Source organism: Alligator sinensis, unplaced genomic scaffold (genome assembly GCF_000455745.1).
Source record: "Alligator sinensis unplaced genomic scaffold, ASM45574v1 scaffold312_2, whole genome shotgun sequence".
In the NCBI taxonomy this organism is placed as follows: Eukaryota; Metazoa; Chordata; order Crocodylia; family Alligatoridae; genus Alligator; species Alligator sinensis.
Genome location: NW_005842274.1, coordinates 553,283 through 570,560, shown reverse-complemented (window position 1 = coordinate 570,560; position 17,278 = coordinate 553,283). Strand labels below are relative to the sequence as shown.

Sequence of the window (17,278 nt, the reverse complement as noted above, 5' to 3'; positions counted from 1 at the left end):
TTTTTGATTTATACACTTTTTAGAAATTGCTTCATATATTTTAAAAACATCTTTCAGACAAGATATCTTAGTTTTTATTTTGCAGGGTTCTGGCATGTTTATTGATGGCATGCTACACTTCACCACATATTCTGGTTTTTGTACAAGGATTATAGGTTATCCCCCAGGGATTGTTTGAAAAATATTAAAGCTGTTTATCATTTTGAAAGAATACAGAACATTCATCTCATGTATTAGGTAGACTGTGCTTCTTTTCTAGAGGCTGAAAGTTAAATCCCTCTGAGATGTTTCTGCAGCTTACAAGTAAGATGGTTTACTTAGTAAATCCAGGTGTAGAAGGAGTGCCCCAATTAATACAGTGGCTTGTGGAATGCTGTTAAGGAATTATACTTAAATTCCAGAATTGTGCAGAATTCCAGCAAAATTGATAGCTGGCCTGCTTTGCCTAGCATATACTGGCTGGCTGGTCAAGCCACTTGAAGATGGTTTGGCTGGAATTGAATTTGGAATTGTTTAAACATAATACCATATTTATAAATAAATTTAGGCATATAGAGATGTTAGGAGCCTATTGGGATTTAGCAAAGTACTATAGAGGGTTAGGTGTCTAATTCTCATTGATTTTTAAACTGGGAGCTAAACACCTAACCTGTTTGAGTGCTTTTGTAAATCCTACTAATTACCAATTTGCATTATTAGGTATGTATGAATGCCTTTTGTAAATCTGTCTTCTGATGCCTAAACTATGGTAGGCAAGATGTAAAGGGAGACTAAAGGTAGAGGTATAGTACAGTGGTTTTTAATATTTTTAGACTCAAGACACCCCCCAGAAAGTGTCAACTCACTCATTTTTTGACTGTGGAAGAATAATAAAGCAATTCTTCTGTGGCAAAGAACTCAGACCATAGCAGGTCAGAATGTTTTTGACACACTGGATTCCCGGCTGAAATCTCTGGGTTTATCTTGTGAGTCCTGTATAGGTTTTTCCACACCTAACAGTGCTAATATTGTGAAGCACCCTTAAAGGATCTCATGGCATCCTAGGGTGCTGAAGCATTGTGGTTAAGAATCACTGGTATAGTGATAAGCATACTAATCTTTCATCTCTGTGCAAGAAAGGTACTGCCAAAACTCAAACCTGGAGTGAATGAGTTTAACTTTATTGGTTACTAGATCAAAGGCTTACCCCACAATTTGGCACAAATAGAGATCTGTTGCTCAGCCATATCCAGACTGTTAGCCTTTGATCAGAAAGTCAAGTTCAAATGGCAGAAGCAGATAGGCCTTTCAGTTGGCCAGGCAAATAATGAATTTTCAGTTATAATGAACTTTGTAAAGCTCTGGCAAATAAGCTAGACTTAAGCCTGTGACAGTGATCCCTTTAAAAAAATCCCCTCCCCCAAAGTTTTTTGAACATAATGGACTGTCTTTTATCTTTACAAAGGCCACAGATTAGAAAAGAAAACCCACAGAAAATAAAATGTCTTCACAGCAACTTCTGCATGAAGTGTTTATAGCCAGTGATTCTTTATTGAGAATCATGTCCTTCTTTTCAGTTAAAGATTAGAGTTCCTGAATTAAATTCTGGCATCACTTAAATCCAAATAATGTTGCTAGTGACTTCAGTGTGAACAATATATTATTCCTGGAGCTTTTTTTATTGTTGCAGTTGCTTTTTCCATGATCCAGCCATATTATATTATGCACATCATTTGAAATTTGGGGACTGTACTGGTTGACAGGCATGTGTGGTTCATGCAGTTTATGATGGCTGATTTTCACATTTTGAGTAGCAGTGTAACATCTAACTTCAGACTATGGGCAACAGATATATAATATAGAGAATGTTCAAGGTACATTAAAACTTCTTTTTTTATAGTTGTTTAAACACATTCATTTTAGATGGAGTACATGCAGCACAGGGCATAATAATGATATACAAGATACCTTTAAATGGGAAAAGAAAAGAAAAACTTTCAGGCTACTGTTACATTAGCATATAAGTAGCAATGTCTATCTTTCATGTACTTTTAATCATTTTTTAAAGAGAAGATGCCAGTATGAGGCGATATGAAAAAGAATAGCTGTTTATATGCAAGATAGGTGGTTAGTGTACCAACTATTATTAGTTTACTATTTGTACTACAATAGTACTGAGATGCCTGGTAAGATTGGGGTCTGAAGATATACTTACTAAGAAAGATTCCCTACTTCAAAGGATTTACCATCTATTTAGATAAAATTGACAAAGGGTGGGAAAGAAATTACGTTTATTATTCCTTGTTTTATACTATGTTCCTTGTTGGGAACTATGACATAGGATGAATTAGATAAAAGCTTGCATTCTCTAATATCAATATGGAATATTGGGGAGTGGGGTTGTGTGCTTGATACTCTATAAACAAATACTCCGTGGAACACATCCATTCTTTAAGAAAAAGACAAAATACATGCCACATATGTTAGTCACATTGTTTAAATGCACTACTGGAAAGGGTCCAGATATTATAGTGATTAGTCTTGTGTAAGAAAATATATAGAATACAGATTAAGTGATATACTCAATATCACACAGAACATCTGTGGCAGTCATAGAATCATAGAAAATTAGGACTGGAAGGGACCTCAGGAGGTCATTTAGTCCAACCCCCTGCTTAAAGTGGGACAGTCCACAACTATATAATCCCAGCCATCTACCCAGGTCTTCAAAAACCTCCAAGGATGGAGATTTCCCCACCTCCCTGGGTAGCCTGTTACAGTGCTTTACTACCCTCCTAGTGAGGATATTTTTTCTAATATCTAACCTAAGCTTTCCTTGCTGCAACTTGAGACAATTGCTCCTTGTTCTGTCATCTGCCACCACTAAGAATGGTCTAGCTCCATCCTCTTTGGAAACAGCCTTCAGCTAGTTGAAAGCTGCTATCAAATCCCCCCTCAGTCTTCTCTTCTACAGAATAAATAAGATCCGTTCCCTTAGCCTCTCTTCGTAAGTCATGTGCCCCAGCCCCCTAACCATTTTATTCATGTCGCATCCAGATTGTTAGCATCTGATCAGAAAGTCAAGTTCACATGGCAGATGAACATAGGCCTTTCAGATGGTCAGAGTTCCCCTGGACTCTTTCTAGTTTGTCTACCTTCTGTAGTGGGAAAATCCAAAACTGGACACAGTACTCCAGATGTGGCCTCTGGAGTCCAGAATTGATATCTTGTTAGTGCCTTCACCATAAGAATAGACTATAATCTCAGTCCATAAGAAATGTTCACATTCATGTAGTTTAAAGTCAGCAGACACAATTACTAAAATATAACTGTTATTTTGGTGGAAGCATATCTTCTAGGACAGCATCATGTATTGATGTGAAGTCATCAAGAAATGGAGTAGCTATCTTTGTTAGTTTGTTCCACTGGCTAAATACCCTACCAGTTAAACGTGTGATTTATTTTTTATTTGAATTTGTCTGGGTTCAGTTTCCAGATATTGGGTCTTCTCTTGTACTTCTCCACTTGACTAAGGAGCCCATCTCTACCTGGTATTGAGTTCTTCCAATATCTCCCTGTAAGACAGTTTCTTCAGCCTTCTAATATTTTCTGTGTTTGCTTGCTATACACTTTTCAACGTCCTTTTTAAAGTGAGGAGATCAGAACAGAATGTAGTAGTAGTTCAGTATCAGTTTCACGAAAGTCATATACAGAGGTTTGGGGGGTTTTTAAACCCTTCTTGCTCACTATTCCTCAAGGGTTGCATTTGTGCTTTTTGCAACATTAAATTAGATGAAGCATATTTTATTTTCACAAAGTAAGCTATGCATCAAATATTTTCTTCTTCCATAACCTTAGCTTTCAAACTCTCTATTGCATACTCTTAATACTGTTGCTTTGCCTGTGGTGAGATTATCAGTCTGGGCGCCTATACATGTGCAGTGAGGGTGCTCCAACAGGCTGTGGTAATTATCGCACTCCAGTAGACTCCAGCATCGTGTGTATCAGCATCCCTGCACTGAAAAATGATGGCAGGGGTGTTTTAACTAAAACTTGTTTGATGAGCTTTAGTTAAAGCACCCCCACTGCCATTTTTTCAGTGCAGGAATACTGATACACGTGATACTCCAGGCACATTAATTAGAGTGGCTCTTGGAACCACTCTAATTAAATCATCCCCCACTCCCAGTGCACATCTATAAACACCCTATGTGCTTGAGTAGCATACTCAATATGTGTTTTTCTCCAGAATCTAACAAAATAGACTAAGTTTGCTCAGAGTTTTACCAGTTATCTCAGTACTGGAAGATTAGACAATCTTAGATAGAGAAGACCTGGTCAGCTCCTGAAGCAGTGGTCCTCAACCTTTGTAGACTCAGGATACCCCTCAGTATACTCAAGGCAGTCTTGCAAATTTCCAGCTCTTTGCCTTCATGTATTTTTTGGGGACTGTAGACAAATAATAGAGCAATTTTTCTGTTGCAGAGAACTCAGAAAGACCATAGCAGGTCAGAGTGGTTTTGATGCTATAGATTCCTGGGTTTATCTTGTGAATTAAATGTAAGTGTTTGCACACCTAACTGCTAATATCGCAAAGCACTCTGCAGTACCCATAAAAGGATCTTGCAGCGCCCAAGGGTGCTGCATCACCCTGGTTGAGAATCACTCTCCTGAGGGATCAAGGGAGTAGTATGCTTCTCCAAGGTGACTGGGTCTTCTCTATCCAACATTATATATATGTTATATTATATATGTTATATATAAATGTTTGATTGCTACTCACGATTCATAGATGGCCATGGACATTCTCCAAATTGTGTTACCAAATAACATTAAGAAATTGTCTTGTAGATATCCTTTTTGATTTTATAATTCTATATTTGTAAATCAGATGAAGAAAAAGAGTTAACAGAACCTGGGTGCAAAAGGTGTTTGCAGAGCTAAAGAGAAATTAAGTTCTCTGGCCTTCTGTTAACTATTTTTGAATTATGACTGTTCTATCTGCTTTCACATCAGTTTAAAAATGAATATGCTCCTGCCTTTGGATGCCAAAGATCGTTTGTGCTAAGACCAAAGTGTATTAGGCTGACCATGTATTACAGCACAAGCTCTATTTTTTCCCATTTTTCCCTATATGTTGCCTATAACATGGATCTTAGACTCTAACCCAGTGTAAACACACCTCAATTGACCTCTATGGGAGCCTCCCTTTGTGAAGTCAGTTTCCCTAAATAATATTATAGACAACAAACCACATTGGAGGGTAGAGCCAAAGTTAAGGATGCATAATTTGCATTATGACACAGTCTTTAGGTACATGCACAAATTCTATTTTTCCACTGTGCTTCTATCCCCTTTAGTGCACTGAATGGTAGGTGCTAGGTCTCCATGATCAATTATTTATATGGTAGGGGAATGGTAAGACTCAAATTGCTTGTGAGGAAAGCATAATTTGGTGGACACAGATTTTTCTCTCTGTTTCTTCCTAACTTGACTTCTTCTATCCCATTACCTGCAACTTGTTCCTATCTCATTTCTGGCCCTTACGCAACATTGGCTCATTTTCCCAGTTGGCTCATTCTCTTCACCTACTCAGCTGAGCTGTTTGTGCCTGCCACTTTAAGGGGCCAGAAGGCAGCAGCCGGCAGGTGCCTGATGAGGGCAGCCATTTTAGATTCAGGGCTGCCCAAATAAACAGGGCGTTTTGCTGCTGGGAGGCCAGGCAAAAACATCGCCTGGCTGCAGGGTTGCTGGTATCATCGGGAGGTAAGGGAGGAGCTGAAGGGGATGGTAAGGATGCTCCTGGTCCTGGGCATGACCTAAAACTGCACCCTGCTGGGAGTGGGTGGCCTGGTGGGGCTCTCAGTGGTGCAGGAGCCCCCAGAAAATGCCAGGCCAGTTACCACCCCAGTGAAAGGTGGGTCAGGGCACCTTAACTCCTAGCCCCCACAACTGGGTGGGTTACTCCTTTTTGGAGGGTCTTGAAGGTGGACCCCAGAGTGTGAGGCCATAGACTCACAAACCTGTCTGACATTTCCCCTGACTGGTCAATGCTGGGGCTAGGACCAGAAGGGTCAAAGAGCCAAGGGGCCCACCGCAAGGAACGCCCAAGAGCTGAGGGCCTGGGGTTCCAACTGGCCTGGAGGTGGGCCAGGGCTCGTAGCCCAAGGTCCCACCCCACCCGTGAGGGGGAAGCAGCTCAGGGAGCTATGTTGCTGAGAATGAAGGCAGATTAGGCTGCCGGAATGAAGGGATCTTAGAGGGGTTCAACAGTAGGATTCTGGGGGCCAGTGAGGGGCCGGTGACTGTGAGAACTATGGATGCTATCTGTGAGGCTTGGGCTGCAGTGTAGGGGGGGATTGGAGCTGCAGATAGCACCCCTGGCATCGGGGCAAGAAAATGGGCAGCCTCCCGCTTTATTAACATCTATTAATTAATTATCATCAAGACATGCTGGGAGAGAAGTCGGGTGGTTAGCCCAGAAACAGGTGGGCGAGCTACAGGGAAATCGGCCCCGAGAAGGCCTCCTGTTACAGTCACCTAGTCAGATTTCTCTCTTGCAGACTCCATACTGTTCCCAGTCTCTTTGATCATCCAGTTCCCTACCTCCCTACTCTTATTTTACTGCTTTCAGTCTGCTTCCCTCTCTCCCCACTCCTCTCCCGTCCCCCCAATCATGCTCTCTACCTTCACCAACTCCCAGTCCCAGTCTCTACATGGGCTGCACCTCCAACATCAGTTCTCTCTTCTTGTTTCAGTCTGGCAGTCCAGCCACTGCCTAATCTTCCCCCATATTCCAGCTCTTTTTCCAATATATCTCCTCCCAGTAGGTACTCCACAAGTTCCCAGTCCCAGTTTCTGCCTCTGGCTCCTCAGCCTATTTCAGTTCCACACCCACCTTCTCCTCTCCTCCTCTCCATGCCCCCTCCTTCCCTTCATTTCCATTCAAAGCTCCTAACAACAGTCTCCTTTGCACAGTCATTCTCATCCTCTAGCTACCAGTCTCAATCTCCCATCAATCTGGCTCTTTGTTCCAGTTGACTTCTCCAGCACTACTTTGCCATGCCCTAGGTCTAATAGGGTCCTATAATGGAAAGTGTTGGGTATCCTAAGTCATAGGTGGTTCTACCAGTCCTGTTTATAATAGCATCTTGCTCTTACATGGGCAGGCAAGGTTCTTTGAGTAGATCTGAGATCTTTTATTAGACCAACTGAGTAGTGATCAGATTCCTTGGAGTCTCAGACCAGCAGAGACTCCCTATGCCTGAAGAAGGGTGACTGCACCTGAAAGCTTGCCAATAAATTTTTTCCAGATACTCAGTTGGTCTAATAAAAAATATCACATCTACTCAAAGAGCCTTGCCTGCCTATGTCCAAGGACCAACACGGCTACAACCAAAAACCCAGCAACATGGAAGATTGCTCTTACATGGCACAAGTGAAAAGATGAATGGCCTATCACTTTGCTAATAGTATTTAAAGAAAGCTATTGATAAAAGCTGATACAGTGCACCAACATTTGTTAGAAAACATAGTCTGACAAATTTATGAGTATAATTAGAATATAAGCTATTAAATATGTAACCACACAATATTTAAAAGTATTCAAGCTCAGCACGAGCCTTTGTCTATTTTTGTTTGGCTTTGTTTTGAGAGTTTTTGGAGGGAGGTGGAGGGGACAAGATGAGTTAAAAATTAAATATCCCTGTAGAGGGATAGAATGTGTATCAGTCAGTTGTCCTATTATTGTCTCTAGAACAGAAACAGCGAAACTTAGCTTTTGTTGTATTGAAATTATAAATAAAGAAGGTACAGGTTTACTTTCTATTGATAATTTCAATATATAACATTCTTCCAATGTTCCAAAAAAGCATGGAAAGAAACACTATAATAATAAAATCCTTCAAATTCCTATTTAGAGTACCACACTGTACATTATTAACATCACAATTCATAGAGGTCTTAAACACAGTACCATTTGAACTTTCATAAGAGGAAACTAGAGGAGAAACAACCTCAACATGTTGGGGTGATATAAAATGAAATAAATTCAATCCTCTTACTGTTTGAGAGATACGTGGGATCATAGATGCCAAGTAGAAATAGTGTTGACTTTCACTCAATGCATCATTTTTTTTCATATCAAAGACCATTGGAACAATATAGAAAGCTTAAGTCTCCATTTCTTGCCCCTTGCATAATCATATTAGAAGACAGTGTGAAAGAATATTATTAATTAAGAAATTTAGTCTCCACTGAATACTTTTTATTATTTTATTATAGAAACCCAGCTGTAAATGGGTACCTGGTCATTTGGGCTGAGAAGCCACAGGTGTCTAGGCCTTGTGGGCATTTATACACATGCTTAGAGAGTGGGGAAGACGGGGCACTTTAGTCAGAGAGCCATGCTAATTAAAGCACCTGGAATATCACATGTATCTGCACTGAAAAAATGGCATTGAACCAGCTTTAGTTACCACACCCCGCCACCATTTTTCAGTGCGAGGACACTGATACACGTGACACTGGAGTCTGCTTCTGCGCAGTAATTACCACGTTCCTGCAGATTTAATTAACTGAGTCTGCTCTAACGTGCTGTAATTACAGCATGTTGGAGCAGCCTCACTGTGTGACTATAGAGACTTGGGTGCCTTAACTGTGCTAGCCTGCTAGGCCCTCTAGGTTTAGGTGGACCATTAAGTGTAAATCTCAGGTCATTGTACTATGAACTGAATCTTGAGTATTGTGTTCAAATGCAAATCTGGACTCTATAATCTAGATCTGAGGCTACTTGAGAAGGCTGTAGGAGGTACGCATTGGTTGGGTAGGTATGGAACACTGCCACACACGGTCCCACGCTGCCACACAGGTGCCATCTGCCTGGCTAGACGTGGGGGCAGGGGAAGCTCATATGTAGCAGGTACTGCCACTCCACATTCAGCCGTGTGCCACCTCCCTCCCCCACCCCAGCTCCACATCTGGCCACCAGGGGTACACTGCTCTGTGTCTGGCCACCAGGAGTGCACTGATCCAAAAAAGTTGAAAACCCCTGATCTAGATGAGTTGTTAGTTTGTCACATAAGAACAGGTGCAAATGAGTGATGACAATGAAGAATTTTGGGCACAGTCTAGTTTTCATCAAGGCACATTTTAGAGTCTTGATCTGTAAGTAATCTGGACATAGATTGAATAGCATGAGTCTTTGGATCTTGCTCTTACCTTTATAATTTTTCTACCAGATCTTTTGCTAAGCCTCTCACTTTACTGGGTATTAAAAGTGATTGATGAACTGGAGAAGTCAAAGAGGAAAAGGGACAACTGCTCTTCTTCTGATGAGGCCATGCAGCCATATTTAATTGGCTCATTTTGCTTCTCATTCCAGACCTCTTAACTGTTGGATGTGGTGATCTCCATGGTAACTCAAACCCCCAGACTCTTGACAGCAGCCTGCGACAAGCAGCATTCAACAGCTCAAAGATCTCACGAACAGGTAAGACAAAGTAATCCCTAAAATGGTCTTACCTTGGAAACATGATTCACCCATCCTCTTGACTTTCAGATTTTTATCTGCTGGCCAAAGTCCTTATAACCACTAAAACATAACATAATAGATTCTGCATGTTTTACACCAAGGCCTGTTGCCAGAATTTCACATTCATCATCATTCAAGGCTAGGAGAGTTCCACCCTTTCTGTAGTATTTGATAAAGTGTCTGTAAATATTCTGGGCTGTTTTTTAAACTTTTTATAATTTTTTCTTTGTGAAAAATGCAAGGTATGAAAGTAAAGTAGTGCTATATTACTCATAAAGAGGATTTTATGTTATAGTGAACTACTATAGGAGGTCTTTCTTTACAGCTGAAGGAGCCTAAACCCAAACATGCAGTTTAAAGTTTTTTACAAAGTTTTTTATACCTGTTACTGCTTTCTAGTTCTTTATAATAGGCTAGAACCTGCTGTGTCCACCTGGCTTCAAATACCCGCTCACGAGCTGCCTTAGCTCAAGCACCTGGGGGTAGGGATGGTGAGGGTTCATGTGACCACTGAGAGGGACCTCGATCACCCCGAAGAAGGCCCCTGAACTCACCTGCCATGACTCTGAGTGTATTTTCAGTGGAGGGGTCTTCTGTTGAAGGTCCCTCAGGGTCGGTCGCTCCTCCCGGCGGGTATTCATGGAGCTCCATCTCCCCTACACCCCTTCCTTATACCAATCTACAGCGGGCCACCTAATCTTATTGTGGCTGTCCCTCCGGTTCACATGATCTTCAGTCTTCATGCCTTCTCTGGTACTGGTCGCTATCTTTGTCTCTGCTGGTAGGCTACAGGCCCGCTGGATTCACCTCTTCAGGATTCACCCGACTTCAAAGGCAAGTCGGTCTTGCCTTTGCCGACTGCTTGCCGAGCCTTGTGAGCACCCCGGTGTTGGAGTCTTGGTTGGATCCCCTCAAAGTGGACCTAACCCCTGAATAACCAATAAGGAACACAAACAAAAAAACAACACAAGCAACTATGTCCTGACGAGCAGCCACTAAAGAGAGATAAGAGACTTAAAGAAAAAAAAAAGAGGGTGGATAGAGCAGGATAGATCAGGCTGAGCCGCTCTTGCCTTCTCTCAGCCCTATAACTTAAGCCAGGTGGCATCCCCCAGTGATGCTCCGTGCTTTTCCTTTGCCGAGGGTATCTTCTCTTCTCCTCCGAGTGAGCCTTTCTCCTTGGCTTTGCACCTGTGGTAACTCTGAGTAGGGAGTCTCTGCCATCTCCAAGACTCCTGTGACTCCTTCAGGAGCAAGGTCTTCCCCTGGATGCCAGTGGTGCTCGTGACCAGCATGAGGTTGAATTTTGCTGCCACTTGGGATGCCTTTTCCCAAGCAGAATCTGTCTCCTTACTCCGGGGCAGCCTGCTGCCAGCACAGGGAGTCTCTGCCACCTTCAGGGCCTCTCCCCAAGCGGGACCTCCATTTTCTTGCTGGTGCTGGCCATCGCCAATGTGGAGAGCCTCTGCAGCCTCCACTGCTTCTCCCGCTCTCCTCATTTCTCCCCCAGCATTCCTTTTTATCTTCGCCGGCTGGTGATTGCTTCTGACGTCACTCACCAGCACGAGCTAGATATAAGCACGGCTAATGAACCGCGCGGGTTTCATTCTTTGTTCGTCCTGTATCTGGCATCCTGTAGCAGATAAATGGTTTTTGTTTTCAGGGGTTTTTCTCCTGGGGTGTGTATCCCCCCATCCCAGGGTCCCTTGTGGGGAGGGTCTCTAGTTCCCCTATGGTCAAGCCCCTGGGACATCTGCATTGACTAATTTGCTGAATTGTTTTTTATTTCTGTGCATATGCATTAAAGTGACATTGCCTGTTGTTGTATATGGTATCAGAATGTTGACATGATGCTTTCTATAGTCATTTATGCAACAATCTGTTGGATCCAGAGTTATCTAAATAGAGCTTGAAGGACACTTTTGTTGTAACCTTGAGTTGTTGGAGAAGACATAACTCTCCCAAATACACTATGTGTATGCATTGCATATGTAGGTCAAGGCCTTGAAGATCTTCCTGGGAGAAATACCTGCATGATTTGAATAGTGGGGAAGATCAAAGCCTCTAGAGCAGATTTTCATCCCAAACTAAACAACTTGGCATTTTTTACAAAAATTGAGGATTAGCTACCTCATGAGTGTTTAATCATGGAGTACCGTTTTTAACCCTGGCAATTTCTGATCCCTTTATAACATCACCATTGCCACTTCAGGATCTCTGGCATCCAGGCAACTTTTTGTTGAGGGTTACTTTACAGGGCTTTTTTACAGCTTTCTTTCATACCCCTCCTATTTCCAAATTATTCTTTCTCCTCTCACCATTGCTCAGAAAAGAGCCAGCATGCTACGCTTTAGAGACAGATTCACATTTGTCATAAGGGTGGTGACATCCACCTCCTGAAAGAGGTGATTCTTGATTTCTTAATACATATGTTTCAGAAGAGATTAGGAGAGATTAATGGGTCTCCTGATTCGATTTGGATTAAAAAATTCAGCCGCCAAATCGGGCTGAATCTCCTCCAAGTTGAATCAGTAACTGAAGCTTCACATAGCCCTACTGAATATACTATTCATATTCTATTCCAGTGATGAGGTGCCAGATAGCCACACATCCACATATATGCAGGAAGTCTTGTTCACCCTCAGTGTCTGTTATTACCTTGGAAGTTTCTGTGTCCCATATTTTGTACTGTTCTGTTTTTCATCATAATGTCATAGGGTGCTTACACACATGTGGGGAGCCTGCTCTGATGCATTAGAAATCCAGTACATCGGAGCTGCTGGAGCATGTGAATTGATGTGCTTTGGCAGCCTTGACCATCATGTGTATCAGTGGTGTAGCATGTCTCTGCGCTGAGAAAATGGTGGTGGTGCACTTTGAATTTAACCACAGTCAATGTGCTTTAGTTCAAAGCATCCTACCACTATTTTCTCAGCACAGGTACTCACTGTGCTGCTGATACATGTGACATCTGGGTGCTTTTAATTAGTGTGACTTGCTAATTAAAAGTGCCTGGTGCTGTGTTGGGAACACGTGTAAAAATGCCCATAGAACTTAATGTCAGACGAAACTTGTAGATCTCCTGATCAGTTCTTCTGTACATCCCAGGCTATTAAATTCTGATCAGTTACTGCTATTAAGCCAATAACTTGAGGTTAACTAAACCTCAAGTCCCCTTTTGGCAAAAGAATGTCTCCTATATTCCCTATGTGTATAACTTCGTATTTGTTATTCAGATATGATTAGAAAAGATCAAGCCCTTCAGTACCTTGTGTTTTTTCCCATGAAGGTATTTATGCACTGTAATCAATTCACTTCTCAGTCTTCTTTTTGATAAGTCAAATAGATTGGGCTCTTCAAGTCTCTCACTAAGATATTTTCTCAGTCCTTCTAATCATGTATATGGCTGTGCCATAAAAATGAAACTCATTTTTTAACTTCCTTTTTTGAAATGTAAAAACTAGAATTGCATGTTGTATTCCAGTGTCAGTCTCATTAATGTCATATAGAGAGATAGGGGTGTAGGTTGTAGTCGTGTTGGTCTAATAAAAGATATCAGATTCACCCAAAGAACCTTGTCTACCTATATAGAGAGATACAATCGCTTCTGCTTCTAGGTGCCTCTCCTCTGTTTATAGAACCAAGGATAGCATTAGCCCTCTTTGCCATAGCATTGACTGGAGCTTATGTTGAATTGCTTGTGTACTATAATACTTAAATCCCATTTGGGGTCACTGGCCTTTACGATGTCATCCCAGTCCCTGCAGTACTTATTCTTAGGTGTACAACTTCAAGTTTGGCAGTACCAAAATGTGTTTCATTCAAATGCTTTTGTTTTCTAAAGGGTTTGGATTGCTCTTTATAACTGCACGTTTATTTACCACTTCACCAATCATAGTGTTATCAACAAATTTTATCAACACTGATTTTATATTTATATTGAGATACGTGATGAAAATGTTGAAAAATGTCAAGCTAAGTACAGATCCTTATGGAAGCCCATGGAAACAACCCCATTAAGTATTAATTCCACATTGACAACTACTTTTTGAGATGTCAGTCTGCTGTTAATCCATTTAATGTGTACTTTATCGATATTATACAATACCTTTTCTTTAATCAGCATGTAATGTGGTACCAAGTTAAATGCCATACAAAAAGTATAGATGTGTTATATCTCCTCAGTTGCTTTATTAACTAGTTAATCAGCTTTCCTATTACGTTGTTTGGGATTTATGTCAGGCTAAGCAATATCTAATTACCCAGGTCATGTTTGCCCTCTTTGCATATTGTTAAAAAATTAGTAGGCTTCCAGTCTACACATTTATTAATGTGCTGCAATTGGTGTTACTATGCATTAGCACAGATGAACGATTTTTAAGTGACGTTAATAATCATTAGACTAAGTCTAGTGCACATTAGAACGGTTTTTGCCAGCCGTGCTAATGCACAGTAGACTTGGCCTTCTGCACATTACATGTCTCATGCAGATGCACCTCTTATAAAGGAATTATTCTACTTCTTTCCAAATACGGGGCAGGAATATTTATTGAACCAATCTCCCTTTTAACCATTGTTCTTAGTAATTTTAATTGGGCTCTGTCTGCACTGGGATTCCTTTTGCTTCTAATATAATATAAAACTTTCTTATTGCCCTTGCCAGCCTTTTCTGCATTTCCAAGCTTCCAATATTAGTTTCTGTCTTCCCTTTTCTCCACTTGTAATATATTGTTTTTTATTTTGAGTTACAGTCTTCACTTCACCACTGAACCAGAATGGACTTTTAGCCAAACCTATCTTCTTTCTTGATTGTGGAATTGTATCTTTGGCCATCTAATTCTTTTAAAGAACTCCCATTTTTTCACATTTTTCTGTCTAAAATTTTCCTCCCGATTAATTTTATTTATGATTTTCCTCGGCTTGGGAAGATTACAGTCATTTAGGTTATAGTAATGACAAATATAATTTCTTATAAATAAGAGTCTTCTGTTCCTCTTGTGGTATATTTTACATTGTATACCACATAGGCTCAGTTTATTTGCATCCTACTGAGTTTGGGTGTATACTACATTTTCCTCCTTACATTTTTAGTTTTAACACTCCAGCTAGTCTCCATCTGAAAGGAACAGCCTGCCCAACTGCATGATGTGGCCCAGCATGTATGTATTGCTGCTTCTCCCATTGCACATGACCAGATGTTTCACAAAACCAAAATCTTCAGCTTTATAACTGAGATGGAGCCAAGGGTTCCACTCCAGTATCTGCTAATTTTACAAACTCTTGGGACAAGAGGGATTTCTGGGGAAGTTCCTTCTACGTTCCTCTTCTTGGGAAAACACAACTTAAATTTATAATACACTTTTCTGGATCTCCAATTACATAGTATTACCAAGACTAATATCTAAAAGGGGATTTGTATATCCAATTTTACAGTGGATTTTTCTTAAGATGGGCAAGAGTCCATGCTGTTGAATGAGAATATGACATGAGGGAAATCATTCTAATAAAACTTCACATAACTTTCTAGAACCAAAGCTTGAAGAGGTCTTTCTTAGCAAGCAAAAATGAATACAAGTCATAGCAGACCATTACATGATAGCGGCTTACCTGAACCACTAAGAGGGAAACCAAAATCCACAGCCTTCTGTCTGAGTTAAGCAGACTGAGAAATATCTTCTCATATTTCTGAGGTTTGCTTGGCTTCCAGAAATAGGTTGCTGCTTATAATTTGATTTCTTCTCCCTGGTACTTCAAAGCCCACATCACCTACCCCACTGAAGGACTCTTATCACTTTATTATGTTGTAATTCACAGCATGGGCAGGGGTCTGGACATTCCTCCCTTCCCCCCACCTGTTACGCATCATGGCCCCGATGAAAAGATTTAGGCCGAAAGACATAGGTCATCTTCAGATCCCTGTATAAATAAAATAAGTCCTGTTACTAGTCTTGTATACTGTCCATGTGATTTCTTGTACCACAGCTTTCCAACTTTTTCATAGGTTTCTTGACCCTAATCCTGATATAGTTGTAAGACAGGAGTTTTAACCTGATTTATCTGACTCTTGTATCTGACCTACAATAGAGGTACAGTTAAATCCTACGCCACTCCTATATCCAAAGGCTTAGAAAAGAATTAGTTATTTGGGATGACTTTTTCGAGAAATCTTCACAGACCTGTGAAATGTTGAGCATCAAGCCATTTCAGTGTCTGAAGCAGGGAACCAAAAATTGAAGTGCCCCCAAGTTATTTGTCTTTGAAAATGTTGGCCATTATTTTTACTATGATCAAATAAATGTGTGTTTTATCACAAAATAATTCTCTTAATTCTCTCCTGTGAATTACTATTGTTGTTGTTCCAGGAGACCAACCATGTTGTTGTGCCAGGGGGCTAAGGTTAAGACCACATAATGCTAAACTGTATAAATATCTGTCCCCAAGGCCTTAGAGTATAAGAAAAGAGATATGACAGATGGATAAGCCAGACATGCAAGATGACTGGAGAGTTTAGTAAGGTGGGGTAATAAAAATAAGATGAAAGTTAGAAACAGTACTTACAGATTTCCACCTTCCCAGATCATTATTTAATTTTAATGCATTATGTTGCTATCTAGATTATATTATGAAGTAAAAATGTTTTATGACTCTAATTAGTTGATGATAGATTTATTTTTGGTTAATGGCTTAGAATCAATGTTTCTTGAGAATGCTGTTGTACAAGAAGTTAAATAGGACAAGTATGCAACATTATCAATTTCTTGTAAACATTCATCATGTGCATATGGATTAACATTTGAAAGTTACCAATTTTTTTTCATCTCCAAACATCAGTATGATACATTTTCATAAGGTGTTTTTTTTTAAATTAATTAAAATATGGGTCAGGGTGATGAGGATGTGTAATGAAATGTTCATGCCTTTGTAGTACATAAGAATGACATGTTTTATATTCCTTGGGTAATATAAGATTTATCCTACAATTAACTATTTTTTTTTTTTGCTTATAAGAAGTTTTATCAATGGCATAATACCTTATTGTACATCACTTGAGAATCTTTTTTTTAATAAAAAGGTGATGTTTTACTTTTATTTTTGGACCAGTTGGATTAATTTATTTTTAACTTTAATATTGCTTAGGCATTGACGGTTCAAGGAGCTGCGAGCTTCATAAACATAACTTAGATTGGCACTCAGTTCTGTAATTTCATTGGCCATTCACACATTTATTATAGCATAATGAACTAGAGCTTGTCAAACCACTCATTTCAACCCATATTGATTATGAACTTAGCTCCCTTTTTAGTTAATGAACCATTTATATAGTGTTTTGATTTCTGAAAATGTATTCTTCAGAGAATTTCAACAAATAATTTAGAGCCTATGGGATGATGCATGATCTATTCACTTTTACTACTCAACATTCATTATTCACGATGTGTGGCTTCTCGCGTAAGTCACATGATGTTGTTTCTGTTCACTGGCTGGAAAATAATGAACTGCTGATATGAATTATTGGAAAGAATAAATATTAAAAACAGAACATGAAAGCACTGAAAAAGTTTCATCATTTTCAAATGGAAAGGGATCTTGGTGTCATTATTGACTCCAAGATGAACATGGGCCGAAAATGCGAGGTCATGGTTGGCAGGGCTAACCGGCCCTTGTCGTGCATCCACAGGTGCATCTCGAGTAGAGCCAGGGAGGGGATCCTCCCCCTCTATGCGACGCTGGTCAGGCCGCAGCGGGAGTATTGTGTCCAGTTCTGTG

The 17,278-nt window shown here is 40.3% G+C and overlaps 1 protein-coding gene across 9 annotated transcripts in view; it reads left to right on the top strand.

Annotated features, from left to right (window-relative positions):
* Positions 1–17,278, top strand: part of TBL1X (transducin beta like 1 X-linked) — a 327,967-nt gene that overhangs the window by 157,562 nt on the left and 153,127 nt on the right. For 6 of the 9 annotated variants that reach the window (XR_003095073.1, XM_025209250.1, XM_025209255.1 and 3 more), the window contains one exon: positions 9,362–9,469. The exons of the other annotated variants lie outside the window; for them this stretch is intronic. The gene's annotated coding sequence lies outside the window, so the exon portion shown is untranslated. The remainder of the gene's footprint in view (positions 1–9,361; positions 9,470–17,278) is intronic. 9 annotated transcript variants of the gene reach the window in all.